General features: G+C 39.2%; 2 long non-coding RNA genes across 3 annotated transcripts; both read left to right on the top strand.

The window, feature by feature from the left end:
• Positions 1-3,172: 3,172 nt before the first annotated feature.
• LOC134617651 (uncharacterized) lies at positions 3,173-4,261 on the top strand. 2 transcript variants are annotated; one of them, XR_010091559.1, is made up of 4 exons: positions 3,173-3,472; positions 3,571-3,684; positions 3,839-4,044; positions 4,162-4,261. It is a non-coding gene; the product is annotated as an uncharacterized LOC134617651 (long non-coding RNA). The 2 variants fall into 2 exon arrangements; XR_010091558.1 differs by having other exon boundaries at positions 3,571-4,044.
• A 1,325-nt stretch (positions 4,262-5,586) lies between these two features.
• Positions 5,587-6,293, top strand: LOC134617653 (uncharacterized). The gene is made up of 3 exons (XR_010091561.1): positions 5,587-5,605; positions 5,710-5,811; positions 5,954-6,293. It is a non-coding gene; the product is annotated as an uncharacterized LOC134617653 (long non-coding RNA).
• Positions 6,294-25,165: the final 18,872 nt, after the last annotated feature.

Below are 25,165 nucleotides of genomic sequence, written 5' to 3' on the forward strand. Positions count from 1 at the left end.
ACTAATGATGAAAAACTAACATGTAAAGCCTGAAGCAGCAGAAACTGACTTTAAACACATTTTCAACTTCTACAATAAAACAACTGAAGGAAAATAAATGTTTGTTCTTACCTGTTACAGACAGTTTAGTTCCAGAGCCAAAGATGAAGTAGTAGTATCCTGTTCCTCCCACAGTGAGACAGACTGCTACAAAAACCTGTCTGCTGTTGAATGTGTCAGCTGAGGTGAATGAGTCCAAATGAGGAAGCAGGATCATATTTCAGCTCCATGATGTGTTTCTCTAATGTTCATATCAACATGACTGTCTCTTCTTCTCTTTTCTTTTAGCCACACTAGCAGCACGGCTCTGATGTTAATGTCAGTCTGTTGGTCAGTCCACTACTTTAGTCCACATGGACTGGATCTGGACTAAAGACATTAAACTTAGTCTTAGATATTCTTTGTCTCTAGAGGATCGACTTCATTAGATGACTTTGTCGATTCTGACTTTTTAATCAGACAGTTTGGATTTTGCATTTTCATGGTTCCCTGGGTTTCCTGGTCCAACTTCCCTAGCTCAGCATTATTTGTGGTTCTCCAGCAGTTCTTCCTGCTCAGTCTCAAATGTTCACTTACTCCTGGGCATCATTTAGTGTTAATGGTACTTGTAATAAATGTAACCTCTGAAAATAATCCTATAGCTAGCCAGGCTCCTTTAACCACTGCAGACCAAAGTAACACAGCTCCTGTCAGCTGACCTGGAGCAGCAGGGATGAGTGTACCACTGTGAGGACGAGGTGTTGTCTGAAACAGAAGCCCCAGGTTTACCACTAAACCATTCATGTTTTAAGTCTATTTTTCACTCAGCTACAACACCAACACGTTCTCACTCCCAACTCGTCAAATGTGTGACGCATGGTCAGGCTCCCTCTGCTTCACTTATCGACGCGCAGGGTACCCCCCTGGCGTCGAGAATTGACGTGCAGGGTCCTCCTATTGAATACTATACTGATCCCTAATCGTTGTTTATTGACGACAAGAGATTTCCGCGGAAGAGCCTGTATACATTTCCGAAATCACATTGTAGTGACGTGTACTGAACACAATATATTATATAATGTAAACAACTACCTGAGAAACAGCAGATACAGCAGATAAATTAATTATAGGCCATTACTTTTGTATCGTTTATTGCATTTATGGAGGGCGAGGTGCATGCTGGGTAATGGCACAGCTAGCGACCGGGTGACTTTATTCACCCGCTTCGCCTGTTATCAGTCCATACAATGGGCGTTATTAGCAGAAATCAGTCCCATAGATGTGGGCCATCCACCTGTTAGATTGTTCAGAAGGTTGTTATCATCCATCCAGATGGAGGATCACTAACAGGAGCGTGGGAAGACTCCAGAATCCACTCTGGCTGGAATCCGGTGGATGCAGCAGTGTTACAGGTAAGACCATTTAAACGGACAGCATTTATAGAATGACTATTAAAAGTCAGCGAGTGTCAATAATGTTAATGTGGTTATGTTAGTAATACACCGAGTGCTAATATAACAGCTTTAAGATGCATTTGTAGATATTATTACGTGTTTTACCGTCTTTATGGTGCTAGCTTAAAGTTACGGTGTAAACGTTAGCTTATATTGTAGTAAAGCTGTTACTGTTTAAACGATGTTAGCACAGAAATATTAGCTTCTGTCATGACTAATGAAGTTACTAATTAATAAAGTTTCCATTAAAGTGATTAATCGCAGCCACAGATTGACAGTAAACATCCCGATTAGCTTCAATGCATCTGTAATAAATATGTGCAAGTTTCAGTGCTTCGTTTAAACTGTATGATACTTATACTGACCCAGGGTCAGTGTAAAATACAATCCTAGCTGTGTGAACAAAGCCTGGCTCGTTTAATCCTGCATGACAAACCTCAGGATGCAGGTTCTTATTACTCTTTCCTGCTGGCACACCTGTCACACCTGAGAGTCAGCTAGAAACTTACAGTGACGTGGACATCATGCAAAGACTGCCAGACTCTGTAATACTGTAAATGATCAGTGACTCAGGTTAACACTAAACTTTAAACAGTACCTCTGTGTCTCTGTGTGTGCTGAACATCTGGAATCAGATTGAGTCAGGCTGCATCAGCTGAATCTGTTATTTGTAAATATCAATATTTTTTATTCAGGTGTGGGGATAATATGTAAGACTGCAGTGAAGCGATGTACCAGATGAATCCCTGGCCAAAGGTATCGTACTTAAATCAGACTACTGATCCAGCCACATCAGCCTTTTGTGAGGTCTGTTTAAAGTAGACTAAAAATGAACTGCAGGTTCCTGAGAGGTGGACTGTGAGCACAGAAACACATGTTCATACATACAGCTGTAGCAAGCTTACATTAATTTTAAATAGACTTGTTACTCTGATGTCTGTCTCTCTGTTAGTCCTCTGACAGACTGGTACCTGTCCAGGTGTGCTCTACCTGTGACTACTGGGACAGGCTCTGGCTCCTGTAATAGAAATGTTCTATTATTCTCATTTAAAGTATTTAAGTGCTTATGCATATGCTTAGTTGTGACACTGTTATAGACTGTTCAGTGAAAGTTTCTAAAACTAGATGAACTTACTTCAGCATCAGCAGTTTGACAAAACAACTCCCTTTACAGGTGCTGATAAGACCAAGGGCACAAAACAGCATAACCATTGATCCGTTAGGTTTCATAGCGAGGCGCGTGAAGTGTGGTAGGATCAGTTTGTAACTTCCTCCCTCTTCCTTGGAATGCATAAAGGAATAGGAGCACGACTTCTGTGGCAGAGCTGACATGACTGTGAACTGTGATGTTTGATGTGTGTTGGCTCTCCTGCGCGCAGTAATAAATAGCTTGATCACAGCTCTTTCTGTGTTGCAGACTTTATTTACAAACTTCCATGATACCCCCCACCCTCCCACTGTGAACCTGAATTGAATATTCAGAAGAAAATGAATGGATAGACTGACATTTGTTTAAATAGTTCTAGAAATCTGAGCTGTTGGTGTGGTAATAATATTAGAGCTAGCAATCTTTCTTACTGAATCTCTACTGTGAGTCATGTTACCTGAGATTAATTCTATGTTTACCTGTCAGCCTGGACAAATGCGCTGTGTGAAGGATGTAAGTCAAATCAGATCTTAACTGCTTACATTTAAGGAGCCTGTTCATATTTAATTGTAATATGAACCAATGATTTTTTGATTGCTGATTCTAAGAGAGTCTTTGTGGAAATCCTGTTTGGCTTTTTGTCATTTTAATTCTCTTTTCCATTTTCCAGAACAGTTCTCCACAGTCGCTGTCCACATGGGTCAGTGGGACCAAGCAGCACTCTGCCAATGTGTGGACTCTGACCAGCAACATCCAGCAAGACCCAGGCAGCGTTTTCTATCTCCCAGCTGGAGTTTTTTGTTTGTCTGTGACTGGAGAGTCAGATTTTTGTTGAAGCTGGAGGAACAGAGAGGTAAGTCAGTTTGTAGAGATCCCTCCCACCCTGGCTTTTATGTGGCAGATTTCTTATCTGAAACAGTAACATTACACTGACTGCTGCTTATACCACAGGTTAATACACGCTACTGATCCCTGATGGGAGAATCATCACCTCTGCCAACAAAGAAGCCTGGTGGATATTTGTTTACAGTCTGATGATGGGACATCATGCTCTGCATCTTCAAAGTTTGTCTCTTGATTATTATTCATACACAGTAATGTGAAGTATGCTTATATCTACTATAACTGAACCAACCTGGTGCTCTTCATTTATGGAGGCTGTTGAGTCTGAATGTTGGATGTTGTGTATCTCGTGTTCTCTGGGCTTTGTTGTCCTCAGTCTTTTTGCAGGATCAGAAAACAAAACCAGGATGACCGTAAATGTTTCTTCTCCAGTTGGATGATGATAAGACCGTGACACAGTATGCCACCTTTAGTCTTGTGATGAAGCAAAGCTCAGGACGAAGTGTGATTAAATGGTACCCACATGTGTGCTGCTGAGAAGGATGTACAAGGGCACCTGCAGCCAAATCCAAGCCTCCTCAGGTTAGTTGTAGTTGCAGAATGCTATAGGACTGAGACAGCTGAGGCATCAAATGTTTGATTAAACGGATGAAAAAGAGAAGTTTCTTCCCTATAATTATCACTTTTTAAAATCTGTAGCAACTTCAAGTCTGTCAGCGTGCTGAGGTCACAGAAACAAGAAAAGAAGCTTGACTTCAGAGTGTTGTTTACAGTTTTCTATCATCATGATCTCCCCTGAAGTTTATCACTAGTAGCCAAGCAGTAAGTCCACAGTACTGTAATGATGATTCTGAGTTTGGTCATGGTTGCATAATATTTTAATAATATACAATTATTTTTTGTAATTCATATTTTTTCTGTTAATCAAAAATTTACTTTGTGAAATTTGTATTAGAGAATGCAGAATGTGACAATATATTTTTGTGCAATATTTAATTTCTTTCAGTTGCAATTGTTAAATAAAAAAATAATAATAATTATATATATATGTGTGTGTGTATATATATATATATATATATATATATATATATATACACACACACATATATATATATATATATATATATATATATATATATATATATATATATATATATATATATGTATATATATATATGTGTGTGTGTGTATATATATATATATATACATATATACACACACATATATATATATATATATATATATATATATATATATATATATATATATATGTGTGTGTGTGTGTGTGTGTATATATATATATATATATATATATATATATATGTATATATATATATATATATATATATATATATATATATATGTATATATGTATATATTCTAATTTAGCAAACTAATTTATCAAAAATATATCTGTATTAGTTTTAATACATTAATTTGACACCTGTATTGAAAATACCATATTGTATTCATACAGAATCAGTATGGTATCATTGTTTGTCTGATTGCTGAAACTAAGAGCAAGTTTGATCTGTTTAAATCTAAAGTATCCAAAGTTGAGCTCTAATGTTTCTTCACGCTTGTGTGTGTGATATCTGATTTCCTACATGCTGACAGAGCAGAGCGGCAGTTTGTTCTCACAGATGGTGACGGTGTGGAGAGACGGTGGTGTTTCCTCTGAAGAACTAGCAGAGTCACAAAGAGCACCAGTCCATCTCACCACCTTGACTTGCTGACTGATGCTTGTCTGCACTGCACAGAGGAAATCAACTGACCGAGGTTTGTCCAGTGCAGTGTTATGAAATGTATATTTGTTTTATGCTTACAGATATGTTTTTCTTGACAGAGGCTCTGCAGAGGTTAGACAAAGCAGAGAAAATATGTGCTTTACATTTTACTGTGATTTACTGGGACATTTGTTGCCTGATGTTTAGCAGGAATGGAGGAATGGAATCAAAGGGAGATGTTTTTGATGTTTTTGTAATGTTCAGTATTATTTATTTGCTTGGTTATTTTAGGAGTGTTTCTGAGTGAGGGAGAGAGGAGTCATCATCCAGGTAAAGTGACGTGGATCAGTGGATACACTTGTCTCCCCTTTAAAGGAGATACTCTTAGAGAGAGACAATCCGAGTCATCCCTAAATGTTAGTGCTTTCAAATACACAAACATTTTTAAAGGACAAAAACGAACATTCAACTTTGACTGTAATACAATTAAATTTTTGCATGTGTGTTTTCAAACTCTCAGATGGGCAGGATATCAGTCTTGGACTGTCTAACCTGCCGGAGCAGCACTGAATGACCACCACACATGAGCATGTTCCTGCAACATTCAGCAGCTTTGCTTTTGGTAAGTAGAGTTGCCTAACTACAGTAACTATAAACACATGATATCCATTTCTAACAGCCTGGTTACTTCCTGTCAGTTTTTTTAGAAACCATGTGGTCACCTGACCTAACACTGTTTCTTCCTCTTCCCCTTAATGTTGAAGTGTCAAATGTCAACCAGCTGGAGAGGAAACTAAACCAGTACTGGGCTGTTTCACCAACACGTGCCAGATGCTGTTCCTTCATGGTGACATCACCAGAGACAGCCCCGCCCACCTCAGGACCTCGCCATTGATCATGATGATTATAATCGGAACTAAGACTGTACAAATCCACGACCAGAATGTTTATATGCTTTCTAATTATTCATGAATACTGAGAGCCTCTTTCTGTGTTTTGTCTGTTTTGGGTTGTTTTGTTTTTTTACCTCATTTGTTACTAACAAAGTTCACCAAACTCACACAGTTTACATTCTGTATGTTTCCATCTTTACCAGCCACACTCTACCTGCATTTAAGAAAATAATCCTTAGAAATCGTCATTTTTCTCTTTTAGTAATTTTGTAATTCAGTGAATATACTGCGCTGCTTCATTTATTGCATCACACATTGCTTTAAGTTTTTCAGTGTCCAGTTATTTTTTACTGCTGTTTGAATTCTCTGTATGTTTGACCCTGTAGACTGTTTGATAGACTGCTTGTCTTCCTGTTTGTAACCGCCGCCTGTTTTTGACTAAAGATTTGGATTTCTGACTTTAACACAGCCTCTGCGTGTCCTCCCTTTGTGTCCTCTTCCTCTGTGAATGTGTTGCATGTGTCACAGATTCATTTTATTAACAGCTTTCCCACAGTGAGTTGCATCAGCATTCATTCACAGCACATTTCAGAAGGATTCAGATTAATACAGTGATCTTATAGTCAGAATTATCCTGACAGACTGCCACTGTAAATTATCTTTCATCAGGTCAATTTTAAAGCTCAGTATTTCAAAGCAGGCGTTATGAAGAATCATATTGGCATTAGGACTGTAACAATATGTACTAACAAAGTCAAAGTTTTTTAATTATGCTAGAATATTGGAAGACAATCAACTTTTAGTGTTTTCTGCATATTAATTATACTGAAATAGAGATGGTGACCCTAACTGTACAGAAGCACACTAAACAACTGACAATCTAACAAACATTATTGGCCTGAGCCGTCATGCACAGTGAGTCTGATCCTGTGCTGTGAGAGTATGACAAGCATGTTTCTGGTCAGTTTGGAAGAAATGATATCACAATGTTGATCTTTTTTTCAATATTCCTTCTCTTTTACAACATAAACTGTGATCAAAGCTACTTATGTTCACAGCATGTAATAATACTGACAGTCCAGTGCATTGTGGTCTGTTGAGCTAGGGTTAGGGTTAGCATTTCTGACATATGTCTGACATATTACTCTTGCTGGATATAACAAACATCTAGGAATTCATATTATAATTTGATTTTCATGAAATATTCATATTCAGTATCAGTCATTTTATATTTTAACCACGTATCCACCCAGGCTCATGGTGGGGCAGGGCTCTGTCCTGGGATGCTTGAGTGAAAGGTAATGTACACCCTGACCAGGTATCCAGTCTGTCAGAGTTGTTTTCAATATTTGGTTCTAAAATATGAGTGAAAACAAAAATCCAACTAGGATTCTTGCATATCATGAATGAAGTCTGTCTTTGACTGTATTGTCCAGCTGATCCATCAAACCCCCAGCAGGTGAACCTTATTCATGACATAACACAGTAACAATGTAAAAAATTAAACAGCAACAGTCTAAATGTAAAGTGCATTCTAAACTCCTCTTCAATAAATTATTTGGATGTGCAGTGAGTCATTCAGGACTGTAAAACGTGAACTACAGAACCCAGAGTCTTCATCATTAAATCTGTGGTTGCTTCATTTTTCTATCCTATATCAGATACTTTAAAGGTTTTAGTAAAGCTGCATTCTCATGGTGAGGCAAAGTGCTTTATGTGCGTGCGTGTCATGAACGGCTATAAAAGCCCTTTAATTACAGAACAAAGCGGGGTTTGAGTTTGAGTTACGGCAGACTGTCGCTACTTCTAAACGGAACGCAGCCTTCCTACGGCGGACAGCTAATAACAGGAATCGGACGCGCGGCCCAGCCTAGTCCACAGCAACCTCCATAGCAACAGCCTAGCATGACCTTAAAAACATATTCTGTCTTCATAACTATCAAAAACGTGAAATGATTTGTAAAGCATGAAAGCGTTACAGCTGCAGAGAGCTATGGCGGTATCTTTGGAAGCTGTTTGCATAGCTAATAATATACGATGTAACCATGGAGACAGTCAGTCACGTGAGCTAGCGGTGCATGTTTACTACAGTGATTAAGGTGATTGTGTGCACAGCGTCCACACGCTGCAGAGGGTAAAGACATTACTTCAGTATTGTTTTATATTTATATATATTTGTCTTGTGTTGACCATCACCTCAGGTTCACCATTACAGTTTCAGCATACAGATGCACACTGTCTAAATATGAACACATTCAAAAAAATCATGTCTCAGAAATAAGCACAGCTGTTCATGTTTGTCATTATAGTTTTATTTGTAAGAAAATTGTGAACTTCAAATTGTTTATCAAGTCAAAGAACATTTGACAAGTCTGAGTCATTCCTTTGCCCTATGAGAGCTGGAATAAATATATATCCTGACAGTTACAGTTGAAACAGTAGAGACAGGTAGAAATGGGATCAGATTAATCTTTGCTTAGTCAGACACGTCCTGTGTTGGCCTTAACCCAAATTTTCCTCGGGGTCAACCTTCAATAAAGTTTTATTGAATTGAATTGAATTGAATCATATTAAATAACAAACAATAGCACGATCCGTGTGATTTTGCATCCATTTCCAAATTGTAGTCAAGCAGCCCAGTCTCATAAATAGGTAACAGAAATGTCTCTATTGTAGACGTGTACAGTGTAGTGTAAGCATTAAAAGATCATAAAGGAAACACTACTATTTATGTGAAACTAATTGTAATAAAAAATGAACAGGTGCTTTACAGATTTAAAAGAAAGAATCTGAAAACAACACTTTTTTGGTCTAAGTGGTCAAAGTAGAAAACAGAACTGATGTTCAAGAACAAACCGTAGCTGCACTGATATTACACATCTCCATTGTTGTGGTGAACAGACATGTTGCTTTTAAAACCACATGCAGTATGTGACCATGACTGTCCACTGAGACCATGAACGCCACGTCGCTGAAGTCTTCTTCTTCTTCTTCTTCTTTTTCTTGTTCTTGCCATCAAAATGGAAGCAGAAAGAGCACGAGCTGCTTTGATCTACTGAAAGGAAAAAGCAGAACATATGAGCTGAAACCATTAAGATAGAAACAATCACTCAATGCAGTCTCTCAGGTAGCTTAGCCTGTTACAACTGTTGATACAAGCTCAGTACAGTTAACACAGTGTCAGGGAACTTCAGTGTGGGAACTAGTGGCTTTAGGTTTATAGTCATTTAACTTTCATCCATTCATTCATTTAATTCAGGAGGAAGAAATGTTAGGTTGAAGCAGGCTGGTTACATGCATTTGGTCCCATGCTGTCTTTAACCAAATGACTTGGTTCACTTTATGGCTGGGCTGTATGTGGGGTTATATCATGTTATTTGGGCAGGAGTACCTGTCCTCTGTTAGACTTAGAAAGTTTCTCCATAAGCAGAGCTTCTAAGTCTTATAGCTTTTAGCACATCTGTAGCTGTGCAGGCTGACAGGTTTTTGGTGGCTCTTTTTACCCCACACTGGTTGTGAGTGTGTAAATAGCCCCACTAGTTCTTTTGGGTTGCAGTTAACTTGGGAGAAAGGGGTGGGTCTGCCAGGACTAGATGAATAAAAATGATCTGGGATACATAAATTTCATAATGCATGCATATATCTCTATCAATTAAACCTGGCCTGAGGGCTGCCATTTTTACATTCAGTTATTTCTCTTAGAAATGCTGGATCTAAATAATGAATGTGTTACAGTCAAACTGACACTGGTCAGTGTAAATGGCTCATTGGGACATAGAAACCTTTAAATTAAATACCATCACCTGATATCGAGTGTCAAACAACATCAAAGCTGTAAAAGCTGTTTACAGTCAGAATTTATAAAAACTATGATTGTAAATAAATTCAAACAAGTGAGCTTTTCTCTTTGTGCTGAATATCAACACTGTGACTTCTTAGACTGTAAGCTTCACATCAGCACAGTTGTAGAAGCCGTCACTCCAAATGTCTTTTGATAACAAGAAGAAAATACCTTGTCAGTACACGGCCTGAAGTTCTTCTCCAAACATCTTCTGCCATCGGCTTTGTCTGCTGGTTTGAAGACAATAAACCACAAAAAGATGATTTAGTCACTTTGTCTGCATCATGCAGCTCGAATGTGTCGTGTAACGATGTTAAATAGCCGTCGTTATCCCTCTGCTGTGTCAGTAGGATTGTACTGTACAGCATCTCATTGATATGTGAGGAATGCTTATGTAACACGATAACAAACGTCTGGTCTTACATCATTAAAATATAACGGGCAGGAGATATTTAGATATTTTTATATTTATATTACATCTTATAGCTGACAGATATTACTAAATAGATATAATTTACTAAATGGTTGAAAACATGAAAAATATGTCCATAATCACAAATGACCATGAGAGCCAGTAGAATTAATTCAACTAGACACTCAAAAGACGTCCTTAAATGCTCTTTAAGTGGCAGAACAAACGAACAAACAGTTAATCGCTTACTTGAGATGAAATCTGCTCAGCTACTTTGCAAACAGCTTCTAACTGGTTCCTCCTTTAACAGGATGACTGCTCAGGGGTAAGGCCATCATGCAGTCCAGCAACCTTTATGGTTCTGCTTTGATTCACCAGGAACTATTAGGGAAACCTTTCAGCGCCTCCTGTGAAAGACACAGGGATAAACACAAACATTTATTAACATGTTCCACAGTCTTCCAGTTTGATTTTCTCATCCTGTGGACAACAACGTACAGAGATGCAGGTTTATTGTTAACTTTTGTAAGGTTTCTTTACTGAACATATCCAGCTGCAGCTCCACTGTGATCCTGAACTGGATAAGCACTTGAGAAAATGTGTCAATAAATGCACATACATCAGCTTACTATATTTATCCAAACAGACGGGACTTCACTGAGTTAGAGACTTTAACAGTCTCTTCTATGTAAGAATGTCTCGTGCTGATGGACCTGCAAACTTGACAACAAAGGTTTTTCAGACTACATGTAGCTGTCCTCTATGTCAGCTCACACATTTACATTCATGTCACACTTATTTCTGCTTTCCCATTTTTATCATTATTACTTACATTTTGATTGGATACCTTGAGTTTGTAAATGATCAGATTACATAATTGGAATACAATTCAATACAATTCATGTATCCAATTCAAGGTCGCGGGAGGATGAAGCCTATCCCAGCTGATACAGGACAAAGACAGGCTGCCAGTTATTGCAGGTCTAAGACAATACGTGTAACAGAAAATCCACTTAAATGTTTGATATTTCTAATAATAATCATAATTATGACTATTATTTGAAATATTATTTAAAGGTTTCTCTATAAATACATTTCAATTTTTTTTATAACCCCAAAAATTATAAACCTGAGCTGTTTCAGATTCTGACCTCTGACCTCAATGACCAGGCTGTGTCCTCACTGCAGCTCCCTCTTGGAAGTACGTCTGCTTCTTGTCTTCTCCCAGTGATGACCGCCTGCCCTTAATATCACGTGCTGTACCTGAGGAACAAAAAAGGACAAACACTTGCCTACATTTAAGAAGTACATTCATACAGAGGTAATCTATGGAAACACACTAGTTCACCCTTTGGGAGGAATCAGCTCCTGTGAAACATTTCTGTAAATCAACATCGTGGAGAATGAAATGAGTTCTTCAGGTGACTCAGCAGTCCCACACTGACAAATGAAACTTCTGGGGAAGAAGAATCTGGATTTTTTTGATTTCCAATCCAGTTAAACTATTAAGGATTAAGCAACAGTGATCATCTTTGCTCTTCTGAAATCTGTGTTAAACAACAACTAACATAAATTAGTAACAAAAATACAGCTGAGTAGAGGCTTTACAAACCACCAGCAGCCATAATGCTAAATTTTAATCTTCAAATGTTTCTGAGCCGTCTTCAACCTGTTTTTAACACAGAGAAGTCCCACAGTCAATGCAGCCTGACTCAATCCTAAATGTTCAGCACACACAGAGGTACAGTTTAAAGTTTAGTGTTAACCTGAATCACTGATCATTTGCAGTATTACAGAGTCTGGCAGTCTTTGCATGATGTCCACGTCACTGTAAGTTTCTAGCTGACTCTCAGGTGTGACAGGTGTGCCAGCAGGAAAGAGTCATAATAACCTGCATCCTGAGGTTTGTCATGCAGGATTAAAGGAGCCAGGCTTTGTTCACACAGCTAGGATTGTATTTTACACTGACCCTGGGTCAGTATAAGTATCATACAGTTTAAACGAAGCACTGAAACTTGCACATATTCATTACAGATGCATTGAAGCTAATCTGGATATTTACTGTCAATCTGTGGCTGCGATTAATCACTTTACTGGAAACTTTATTAACTAGTAACTTCATCAGTCATGACAGAAGCTAATATTTCTGTCCTAACATCGTTTAAACATTAACAGCTTTACTACAATATAAGCTAACGTTTACACCGTAGCTTTAAGCTAGCACCATAAAGACGGTAAAACACGTAATAATATCTACAAATGCATCTTAAAGCTGTTATATTAGCACTCGCTGTATTACTAACATAACCAAATTAACATTATTGACACTCGCTGACTTTTAATAGTCATTCTATAAATGCTGTCCGTTTAAATGGTCTTACCTGTAACACTGCTGCATCCACCGGATTCCAGCCAGAGTGGATTCTGGAGTCTTCCACGCTCCTGTCAGTGATCCTCCATCTGGATGGATGATAACAACCTTCTGAACAATCTAGCAGGTGGATGGCCCATATCTATGGGACTGATTTCTGCTAATAACGCCCATTGTATGGACTGATAACAGGCGAAGCGGGTGAATAAAGTCACCCGGTCGCTAGCTGTGCCATTACCCAGCATGCACCTCTCCCTCCATAAATGCAATAAACGATACAAAAGTAATGGCCTATAATAAATTTATCTGCTGTATCTGCTGTTTCTCAGGTAGTTGTGTTCAGTACACGTCACTACAATGTGATTTCGGAAATGTATAAATATACGAACAACAGGCTCTTCCGCGGAAATCTCTTGTCGTCAATAAACAACGATTAGGGATCAGTATAGTATTCAATAGGAGGACCCTGCACGTCAATTCTCGACGCCAGGGGGGTACCCTGCGCGTCGATAAGTGAAGCAGAGGGAGCCTGACCATGCGTCACACATTTGACGAGTTGGGAGTGAGAACGTGTTGACAACACAGCTATTGTTGGCTCTATTCTTAGAAACAAGAAACTGCAGCACCTGGTGAACAGAGTAAAATTCATTCCAGGGAACAGAGCAAGCTGCCCTGAGGAGGAGCAGCGGCAGGAATCTTTACTTCTGATTTATTAATAACCCACAGACATAGACAAAGTTATAATTTATTTGAAAGTCTTATTCTTAGCCCTGCACACCCTAACCGAAAAAACCCCTGTTTTATTTGTTGTTTATTGTCAGTCTGGCTCTTACTCTGAGTTGCTATTTGATTTGTCAGATTTAGTGATCAGTTCAGATAAAATAATTAGTGCCTGACTTTAACAGGAGCAGTGCTTCTCCAGGAAGATAACCAGGGCAATTGAACATCCTGTGAGTTACTTCTCTTGCAAGTTTGATGAACATCGGCTCAGGTATTTTACTATTGAAAAGGAGACATTTGCTTTGTTGTGGGCCTTGCAGCATTTTGAAGTTTATATAGAGTCAAGTACTAATCCAGTGCAAGTCTTCACTGATCACAATCCTTTGGTGTTTTTCTCTAGGATGTATAATCACAACCAGCGACTTATGTGTGGGTCAGTGATTATTCCGAATTATATTCTCGAAATCTATCACAAATAAGGTTCCGAGAGCATTGTAGCAGACGCACTCTTCTGTGCTACTTAGACATTTTACCAAACCCTGAGTTTGGTTCTTAATGGGTGGGGGTGTTACATGGCAAGATGCATTGCTCTGTTTTTCTGTAGCTCTTATTTTTCAGGTGTCAAGCCTCCACCTGTTGGCCAATTCAAAGTTAATTGGCATGAGTCTATTGGCTGGTCTGGGCACAGTAGACCAATCACTTGCCAGGGATCATCACAAAAGAGCAGCTTGGATGGTGGTGACAGTCTGCTTGATCTCTGGAGGTGGTGGATTGGCATAATCTGGATTGTGACTGGGTCAGAATGGCAAGCAGTAGTGGAGGGTTTTCTGATGATGAGGACATGGATGTTGATTGGCGCAAAGTTGGACATGGTAGAAAGGTAGGGGTTGGTAACGACAAGTTGAAATCCACGCCAACTGGTAAGCGGGCACTTGAAGAGGATGATGCTAGGCTTGCTCAAAGAAAGAAAGTGTTGATGGAAGAATTTAAAGTGTCATTGAAATTCAAACCTGGGAATGAAATAGCGGGAGTGAGTCCAATTACTCTGACGAATGGCTTGAAGAAAGCGATCGGTGATGTTGAGCTAGCTAAGGTGCTCAGAGACGGGTGTTAGTTTGTTAAATGTAAAAATGCAGAGCAACGGAATAAAGCGCTTAAGTTGCAAACGCTTTGTAAAAAGGAGGTTGTGGACAGGAAGGTGGTTGGTGAGAGGAGAGGATGTAGAGGAGTGATTTCAGGTATTCCCGCTGGGGAAAATCTGGAGGAGTTGAGGAAGTTGATCAAAGGAGGGGAAGACACTGGCATAAAAAGATTGCAAGCTGTTAGAAATGGGGAAAAGTGGATAGTCCATCAGTACTGCTTGAGTTCTCATTTGCCTGAGAGAGTTATGTTGGGGTACATGAGTTTTAGTGTCCGTGTCTATGTGCCTCCTCCACTCAGGTGCTACAAATGTCAGAGGTTTGGTCACATAGCTAGTGTGTGTAAAGGACGAATGTGGTGTGGACGATGCAGAGGAGAACATGTGTATGGCGAATGTGCCAGTAGTCAGGTGAAGTGCTGCAACTGTGGGGGACCACATGCAGCAGCGTATGGTGGGTGCACAGTAAGGAAGCAGGCAGCAGAAGTTCAACAAATTCGGACAGAGGAGAGGATATCTTATGCAGAAGCTTTGAAGAGAGTTGCAGACAAGGGCAGAAGACCTGATGAGGGGCAAGGAATGGGTGATGGGAGAGGGATGGGGGAAACAGGCAGGAGTCTCCCTGACGTCCAAATGGATAAACTTGTCTTGTTCTTGGCGTATGTCATTAATTGTTCAGAACAAGCCAAAACAAAGACAGAAAAGATCAAGATAATAGTAAAAGCAGCAGCGAAGTTTTTCGATATGCAGGATTTGTCTTGGGAAAAAATACATTCAGACCTTAGTCATGGAGAAGGTACATCAGACCCACAAGTTGTAACTTAATGCTTATTCTTCAATGGAATGCTAGGAGCCTCATTGTGAATGGGCAGGAACTGAAGGGCTTTATTTGTGCATTAACTTCGAAGCCAGACATCTGTGTACAAGAAACATGGCTTAAACCACAGCTGGATTTTGTTATTCAAGGATATACAAGCATTCGCAAGGACAGGGTGGGTAAAAATGGAGGAGGGTGTGCGGTGTTTGTCAGGAGTGGGATTTCGTATAGTCAGATAGACACTGCAGTAGAATTAGAGGTGATAGTTGTAGACGTATGGTCTAGGGCAGGAAGTATCAAAGTAATTAATTTTTATAATCCATGCCAAAAGTTGGAGAGGAGAGATCTGGACCTACTTTTAAGGGATTGGAGAGGGAAAATAGTTTGGTATGGGGATTTTAATGCACACAGCACTTTGTGGGGGCGCCGCAGTGACACTAATGGGAAAGTGGTTGAGGAGGTGGTTGTGGAGAAGGATTTGGTGGTTTTAAATGATGGCTCTGGCACAAGGGTGGATTTGGTACGAGGTACTGAGTCATGTCCTGACATTACAATGGTTTCGCAATGTTTGGCAGGTAGGAGCACATGGAAAATGGTTAAAAAGAGTACAATTGGTAGTGATCATTATCCAATACTTTTTGATCTTTGTGCAGATACTGATGCGACACGAGAAGATAGACAGAGGACATGGAGGTTTGAGGAAGCAAACTGGTGTTTGTTTAAAACATTAAGCGAAAGGAGATTGACAGCTGTTGATTTTGGACAGCCTATTGATCAGTTAACTTCTACTATTAGTCAGATTGTGATTGAGGCAGCAACGGCATCCATCCCAAAGAAAGGTGGCAGTAGAAGGACAAAGGTAGTGCCGTGGTGGACCCGAGAGTGTACAACCGTGATTAAAGCCAGGAACAAAGGAGCACTGTGTGTTCAGAATCTGATATGCTACAAGAGGAAACAGGCGGAAGTACGAAGGGTAGTTAAGTCAGCAAAGAGGGACTATTGGAGGAAGTATTGTGATACTTTGGGGAGATCGACACAGTTGGAGAGAGTGTGGACGACTATTAGAAAACTGTCTGGGAAGAGGAAGGAGTATGGTTATCCAATGATGAAAGATGGTGACAGAATATTAGTAGATAATGGGAGTAAAGCTGAGTTATTGGCCAGAACGTTTTCGAAGGTTCACAGCACAGAAACTCTGAATACGGCAGAAATCAGGGGAAGGGAGGAAACACGAAGGAAACATCTGGAGGACTTACGAGATGCGGAGGAACATGAAAGTCTGATAAATATCGTGTTTTCAGTAGCAGAGTTGAATACTGCATTACTGAAAGTAAGCAATGCCACTCCAGGTAGAGATCAGATTAGTTATTGTATGATTAGAAACTTGAGTGACACTAGTAAGAGTATACTGGTTAAATTGTTTAACAAAGTATGGGAAGAGGGAAGGCTACCTGACCAGTGGAAAGAGGCTATTATTGTTCCCATATGTAAGCCAGGAAAGGATCCAGCTTTGGCGGAAAGTTATAGACCAATTGCTTTGACGTCACACTTGGGGAAAATAATGGAAAAGATGGTGAATGAAAGATTACTTTACTTTTCGGAAACTAATGATAAGATCAAGTGGTACCAGAGTGGGTTTAGAAAAGGGAGAAGCACGATGGATCCGGCTGTGCGTCTAGAGCATGAAATAAGGCTTTCCCAAGTGAATAGGGAGAGTGTCGTAGCCGTATTCTTAGATGTCGAGAAGGTGTACGATATGATGTGGAAAGAAGGACTCCTGATCAGGATGCGTCAGATTGGTATTACAGGGAGGATGTATAGCTGGATTGAAAGTTTTTTAACTGGGCGGAATATTTTTGTGCGAATAGGAAAGGAGTTCAGTACAGGATATGATGTCCAGAATGGCACTCCGCAAGGCAGTATAGTTAGTCCGGTATTGTTTTCCATAATGATTAATGAGGTGTTTGGTGCTGTAGATCACTCAATGGGGGTTTCATTGTTTGCTGATGATGGAGTTATTTGGAAGAGAGGACGAAACTTACAGTTCACCATGGCTAAAATGCAGCGAGAATTACAAAAGGTGGAGAGTTGGGCTCTGGCATGGGGGTTTAGGTTTTCTGTTTCGAAAACTGGTGAGTATAGGTAATGTGTCTTCGGACTCTAGACAAGATATTGTTTTTGAGATATTGCATTTATTGTATAGGATTAAACATAGAGGGATAGAAGTGGTTTTCTTATGGGTTCCTGCGCATATCGGTGTTGATGGTAATGAACAGGCCGATAAGTTTGCAAAAAGTGCAGCAAGAAGAAGTTGTGTGGGTTTGACTATCAAATACAGTAAAAGTGAGGTGAAAAGTTTAATCAAGGTAAAGTTGAAGGAGAAGTGGCAGGCACAATGGGATGGAGATGGGAAAGGCAGGTATTATTATAGCATGCAGAAAACAGTCGGGCAATGTAGACGGAGCTTTAGAAGTAGAAGAGACGAGGATATAATCTCCAGGGCAAGATTTGGTCACACAGGCTTGAATAGCACGCTTAAAAAGATGGGCAAACATGACACGGGGACTTGTGACTTCTGTGGACGGGAGGAGACGTTTGAGCATGTAGTGTTGGAGTGTGATAAGTACAAGCGAGAAAGGCAAAGATTGCAGTTTGAATTGCAAGAAAATAGTGTTCACCTAAGGGTAAGAGACATTTTTCAAAGGGATGCAGGGGATGTTGTTTATAGGGCAGTGTTTGGCTTTTTAAGATTGACGGGTGTGTATCCGAGACTGTAGTTTACGAAACCGTTCTGACTCACACTCCTTTCCAGAAGGTGGCGGTAAATGCACCTAAAAGTTGTTTGCCAACTGCCATTAAAATGTAGGAGAAGAAGAAGAAGAAAAGAGCAGCTGCCTGGCTTTTGACTCTCGCTGAACTTTTTTGTTGTTTGTAAGCGAAACAGTGTTTGGTGGGAGGCTGGACAGGTAAGCTTGTGGTACCCTATACACTGGCAGTTTTGATTGTTAGAGACACTAGGTAATGCGGTTGATACCACTTTTAAATGTTTTGACTGACCTTTTTTGGCAAGCAGCTAGGCAGGCCTTTTGTTTTGTATATTGTTTTATTTAGACTTTAGGGAAGCTGTCGGCCTCTTTTTGTTTTATTAATTTCTTTGATTTGGCTCAACTTCCTGGTCCTCCTCCCCCACCTTCTTCTTTTGTCAAGTTTGCTTTTGTCGCTCACGTTCATTAATTTTGCTTGTCTTGTGTTGCTGTCTCCTCCCTGCCTTAGCCCAGACTGTGGTGGGGGACGTAACAATATGATCTTGAAACAGGACACAGACACTGTAATTAGTGACCTCATATCAAATGTGTACATAGACTGAGTCCATGTTTAACCTTTGCTTTTTAAGATTCAAGATTTTTATTTGCCATTTTGCGCATAGGACTAACAGTCCATGCACATTGGAATTCTCATGCAAAGCTCTCCAAGTCAGGTTACATTTTTGAGAGGTAGAAAGACAAGAAAATAAACCAGAGAATGGATTAATCTACTAATAGTTTTTTTCTATATAAAAACACTGTACAGAGAGGGTGGTAATATCTAGTTTTTCTTTCTTTTTTCTTTTTTTTTTAAATACAAGTACTCACTGGCGAGAATCCAAATAGCATGCCAGGTATTGCACACATAGTATTGTACATTTTCACATTTAGAATATTGTACCTAATGTTGCACCTGTTTCACAAATCTGTTTCAGTAAGCATATTGCACATTAAACAGACAGTGATTCATCCCATTGTACATTTGAAGTGAGGTAGAGCTGTGTTATTTTAAGTGTCCAGTCTTTGTGTTTTGCCATCAGTCTGACTGTGGTGGGGAAGAAGCAGTTGAAAAACCTTGTTCTGTGTGTGATGATGCTGTCCACCCTGTTGTGTCTCAGTTTGTACGTACAGTTTTTGTGTCTGAGCAGAGAGTGAGCTGGATGGAGTGCTCTTTTTCGGCAGTGTTGTGTATATAGAGAGTCCATGGAAGGAAGTTTTGTCTCTATGATATACCAGACAGTGATGCAGGGGAGGGGGTTCTTCCTGATGTCCAGTATTACTACTTTGGTCTTGTCTGTGTTGAGGGTGAGGTCGTTCTCCTTTCCATAGACAAGAACGTTTCTACCGGTCCCCCACCCCAGGATGGTGGTGTCATCAGCGTATTTGATGACGATGGTGTTGTCCTGGGTGGAGACACTGTCATAGGTGTAGAGGGTGAAGTGTTTGGGGCTGAGCCAGCAACCCTGTGGAGATCCTGTGCTGATGGTGAGCTCAGCAGACATGTGTCCTCCTATTTTCACCACCTGTGGTCCATCCAGAAGTCCATAATCCAGTTTCAGGTGCGAGTTGGGATGCCGAGGTCTGTCAGCTTCTCAATCAGCTTGCCCGGGTGGATGGTGTTGAAAGCAGAGCTGTAGTCCAGGAAGAGCATCCTGAAATGTGTTTTGCTTGATATTCATTTAGACTTTTTTTTCCTCCAATTGATCTTTCTGAGTTAACTTCAATAATTACTTGCTGCAAACCGTCAACGTGTCTTTTAGACCCCATTCCTACAAAACTGCTCAAAGAAGTCCTGCAATTTATTAATTTCAATCTTAAATATGATCAACCTATCTCTAATAATCGGCTATGTACCACAGGCCTTCAAGCTGGCTGTAGTTAAACCTTTACTCAAAAAGCATCTCTAGACCCAGCTGAAGGTTACAAATGATCTTCTTATGGCCTCTGACAGTGGACTCATCTCTGTGCTTGTCCTGCTAGACCTCAGTGCAGCGTTCGATACTGTCTACTATAATATCCTATTAGAGCGATTAGAACATGCTGTAGGTATTACAGGTACTGCACTGCAGTGGTTTGTATCATATCTATCTAATAGATTCCAATTTGTTCATGTAAATGGAGAGTCCTCTTCACACACTAAGGTCAATTATGGTGTTCCACAGGGTTCAGTGCTAGGACCAATTCTATTTACATTATACATGCTTCCCCTAGGCAGCATCATTAGAAGATCATGCTGATGACACACAGCTCTGTCTGTCCATCAAGCCAGGTAACACACACCAATTAGTTAAACTGCAGGAATGTCTTAACCCTCTCGAGGCAGGCGTTGCCGATTTGCAACAGTTAAAAACTAACAACCTGATTACCCCACATACAATATTTATGAGGTTTTTTGTTTGGTTTTTTTTTACTCAGAAGTACCACTGCAGGACTTGGTTGTGCATTAGCAACTAAAACTTAATTTGAGCCTGAGAGGGTTAAAGACATAAAGACCTGGATGGCCCCTAACTTTCTGCTTGTTAGTTCAGATCAAACTGAGGTTATTGTACTCGGCCCTGAAAATCTTAGAAATATGGTATCTAACCAGATTCTTACTCTGGATGGCATTACCTTGGCCTCCAGTAACACTGTGAGGAACCTTGGAGTCATTTTTGACCAGCACATGTCCTTCAACGCACATATTAAACAAATATGTAAGACTGCTTTCTTTGCGCAACATCTCTAAAGTTAGAAATATCCTGTCTCAGAGTGACGCTGAAAAACTAGTTCATACATTTATTACTTCCAGGCTGGACTACTGTAATTCATTATTATCAGGATGTCCTAAAAACTCACTGAAAAGTCTTCAGCTAATCCAAAATGCTGCAGCAAGAGAACTGACAGGGACTAGAAAGAGAGAGCAGATTTCTCCTGTTTTGGCTTCCCTTCATTGGCTTCCTGTTAAATCCAGAATTGAATTCAAAATCCTGCTCCTCACATACAAGGTCTTAAATTATCAGGCCCCATCTTACCCCATTTTGAAAAAAGAAAAGTTTGTTAAAAACACTTGCACTTGAATTTGACCACTGAGTTATCAGTAACATCCATTTACTCAAATATTACTGAGAAGTGCATATCTGGAATATATTTATTTTCAAATTGCAACAGTGTACTGTATAAAATGGAACTATATGTGCCCTGATGTAGTGTGATACTTGTGTGATATCACACAAGTGGTGTAGGTGTAAACTGGACAGATTAAATCTCCTGGCTGGCTAGAGAACACCTTTTGTTCTGTGGGATTTGGGGGAGACGGCAGAGAAACATAGTTAATGCATCTTTTTTTAGGCTGCGGGGCCATGACCAAGACCTAGACAAGTGTCAGAAAGTAGAATTACGTTTTACATCCATTCACAAAAATGTTTTGAAAGTAGATGTTCTTGATACGAAAATATTTGTTTTGTTCTGTCCCATGTTCAAAATCCAAATTACCACCAGTTCAGAACTCCAGTACAAACATTACTAAGTTTGTTATGTCATGTTATTATGCCATGTTCAGTATGTTTGTGACTCTGAGATGGAGGTGAAATCTGTGAACCTGGGCTGTGGTTTACTGCTCTCTTCCTGTCACAAACACTGTTTGACATCTGTTCATCTGTTGGTTTTTGTTCAGGCTGCAGGGATCATTTCTCACTGTGGGAGCAGACTTATAACAGGAGCAGTAGTAGGTGGCTGAATGATCGAGTTTAACTTTCTTTATCTTCAACTCACAGCCAGTCTGTGTTTTCACAGCTGAGAAATCATCTCTCTGAGCATGACCGTAATTTTTATCTATGCTACCACTATTCTTATTAATATCAAGAATCACTCTGAATGTTTCTTTTTCTTTCTTCTGGTACCAGAACACATAGCTGCCATCACACTTATTAATCCCTCCACAGCTGAAGGAGACACTTTCTCCAACTCTCCTGGTCAGTGTTAAACCATTCTGATTCAGCTGTTCTGCTGCCATGGTAACCAGTGCTGTAGAGACACAGACAGATAGATGAAGGTTAGTGTGACAGTGTTTGTTACAGGTTGACTTTGTTGGCTCCTGATTGGCTGGAAACACTCACCTGAACACAGACAGCACAGAGCAGCAGCTGGGAGGAAAAGCATTTTGTGCAGTGGTGTTTCCTCTGGTGAACCTGGGGAGAAGTGGCGCTCTGATGCAGCTGAGGCCAAACAAGGACGAGCTGTGAGATCAGACGAGGGCCACGTGGTTTCTAACAGGTCCTCAAAGCTCCCATCAGCCCCTGCGGCCCACAGATAAGACTGCTGCTGCTGATTGACAGCTCAGCTGAAGCTGCTGTGTGGTTTCATCGTCTTCATTTCAATCTGACAGCAGATCCAAAAATCTGGGTCACATGATGCAGAAACACTCAAACACATTCAGGTTGCTGTGAATTTAGTAACACACACTGTTATCTGTTGTTTTCTTCTTTATATAATTTGTTGAATATGTTCAGGTTTTCATTCTTTTGTGAAACAAAATCAATAAATATTCACAGCATCTCATTTTTAATTGTTCTATTTTATTGATGACAGTTTGAATTCACAGGAAATACACAAACACAATATTGGCCACGGATGTTAATCACTTACAAATATTTGATGTAGTTGTAAGATCATAATATACTTCAAACATTTTCAAACAGATAAAAAGGAAACACAATGAAAGCAACATAAGGAAACATGAATATGTAGAAACAGGCAGGTGTAGGTCTGCTGCAGGTTCACATCTGTGTCCTCTGATCATTTCATTTGTGTGTTCATCATCTTTATACAAACAAAGAGCAGAAGAAGCTACTTTGAAGGTACAGCTGATAGAAAAATGATCAGACACAGATTTGATTTTTCATAATGATGAATGTTTTTATTTCCCCCAAATATATTTAAACTCTTAGTGACAAAATTAAGAAAACTGATATTTATTCATATTTATGTGAAACATAAAAAATATATGATGTGAAAATCAATTACATTTTTAACATATATTGTAAATAAATTGTATATAACAACATTTAGAATGAAAAACTTATATTTAAACAAACACATGTGGTTCTGTTGTGTGTTTAAAATATGTGCACACTGTGGTTCTTTCCCACATCTTCTAATGTGTTTTGTTCCAAGTTGGTTTCAGACTGAAGGATTCATTAAACCCTTTTTAAGAATCATTCAAAATGATGATGATCAATGATAATATCTATAAACAGTAATAAAAACAGGGCTGTGTTTTACGTCAGCTTCAGCTTCATTTATTTGTAGCCATGGTTAGATTTCATTTGCAGTAGGCAGTCATCCACCTTTACATACACATTTACACAACAGTACAAAAGTAGGCCTGTTTGGAAAGATCTCTGTGATCTCTACCAAGACAAAAGGATCAGAGAGACTGGCGTCGTCTCAACACTGTTCATATTGTTTTCCTTTAGTGCTGCTGACAGCATCTCACAGCGTGGTGTGATACGTGCTGCATCCTTGTAAATGTGTAAATTTACCTCAGAGCCGATTTTTAGTTCATGTTTGTTTTCATCACTCGTTGTTGTCACACCAAACCTCCTGTAATAAACTTAATTCTTCGCCATCGAGCGTCTAAGTTTTGTCTGCGCCTGAGTCCACTCCTCCATGACAACATCTGTTTCATATTTTGTCTTTTTCACTTCATAGTAAATAATTAGATAATTCATATTTTATTTACCCTGACATAAAACACAAAGCTGTGTGGAGTAAATCTCATTAGGAAATATATTTTATATTTACATTCAAGATTTTAAAAATATTAATTCTTTAAAAGCATCACTAAGTGAATTTATATTTAATATTTTAAAAAATTGTTTTAAAAAATTACCACTGATTGAAATCTTAATATTAATATCAAAAGAATTTATAGTACAGCGTGGGTGAACTTAATAAATATTCATCACTGGTAAAATCATCAAATTAGTAAATGATCTTTGTTTTGAGTTTGTTTCTCTGTGCTGGTCTTGATTATGAAAATTATGATTTTGTTTACATTTTTCAGCTCAAATTTATTATTTGTATAAATTGTACTAGTCTGAATAATTAAGCTGATTAATCAACGACACATTTGTTTTATTAACCTCCTGAGGCACGAACTCTTTCATGAAATACATTTTTGATTTCTCTTTGCTCTTTGGGCTGATTGGGACCTGATGAATGTTTTTGTTTCTGAGAAAAATGAGATCCACATATAAGGACATTCACTTTAATTTTCGATGTGGCAGTATAATGTGCTCGTAAGTGGATATCAGGCCCTTGTAGAGCAAAATGTAGTATTTTGGTCTAGACAACCCAAAATGTGTTGTTCACATATGTGAACGCCAGGTCCTGGAAGTTAAATGTTTTACATATTTATGATTATTAGGAAAAGTTAGAAAGATGCTCAATATCCATCTGAACTGATGGTGTCTTGTGAAACTGTTTTTACACATGTTTTCTTAATTTATCCACTTTTTTCAGTACTTTTAAATCATAATGGTTCTACATGACTTCTGTGGGATTTAATGTTTAGACTTCATCTTGTATTTTCCTGCTGTAATCGTACTAAACATCAACTCTGTAACAGCTCTGAGTTCACACTTTGTTTCTCTCACATACATGAACACAGATGCTTCCTGGAATCATTCTTTAAGCAGAGTTCATGCTTGTAACTGTCATTGTGTTATTAAAGTGAAAAACCACAGCTAACGGTGTGGAGGCTGCAGAGCAGAAACCCACACAGCCCGTCTGCTGCAGGAGAGCAAGTTTATGATCTGTGAATGCTGCAGTCACACAGGTTATGTATCACAGAAAAAAAATAGAAGCATATTCTTAAAGTTCAAATCTTTATTTTTACTTCAAACAAATAACTACAGTGTTATTTTGTTATGGTGGGTTCTGAATGCATCAGTTGAGTTTTTCTGCAGAGATGTACAAAGAATTAAATCACGTAAAGAATC

Source organism: Pelmatolapia mariae, linkage group LG18 (genome assembly GCF_036321145.2).
Source record: "Pelmatolapia mariae isolate MD_Pm_ZW linkage group LG18, Pm_UMD_F_2, whole genome shotgun sequence".
Taxonomy (NCBI): domain Eukaryota; kingdom Metazoa; phylum Chordata; class Actinopteri; order Cichliformes; family Cichlidae; genus Pelmatolapia; species Pelmatolapia mariae.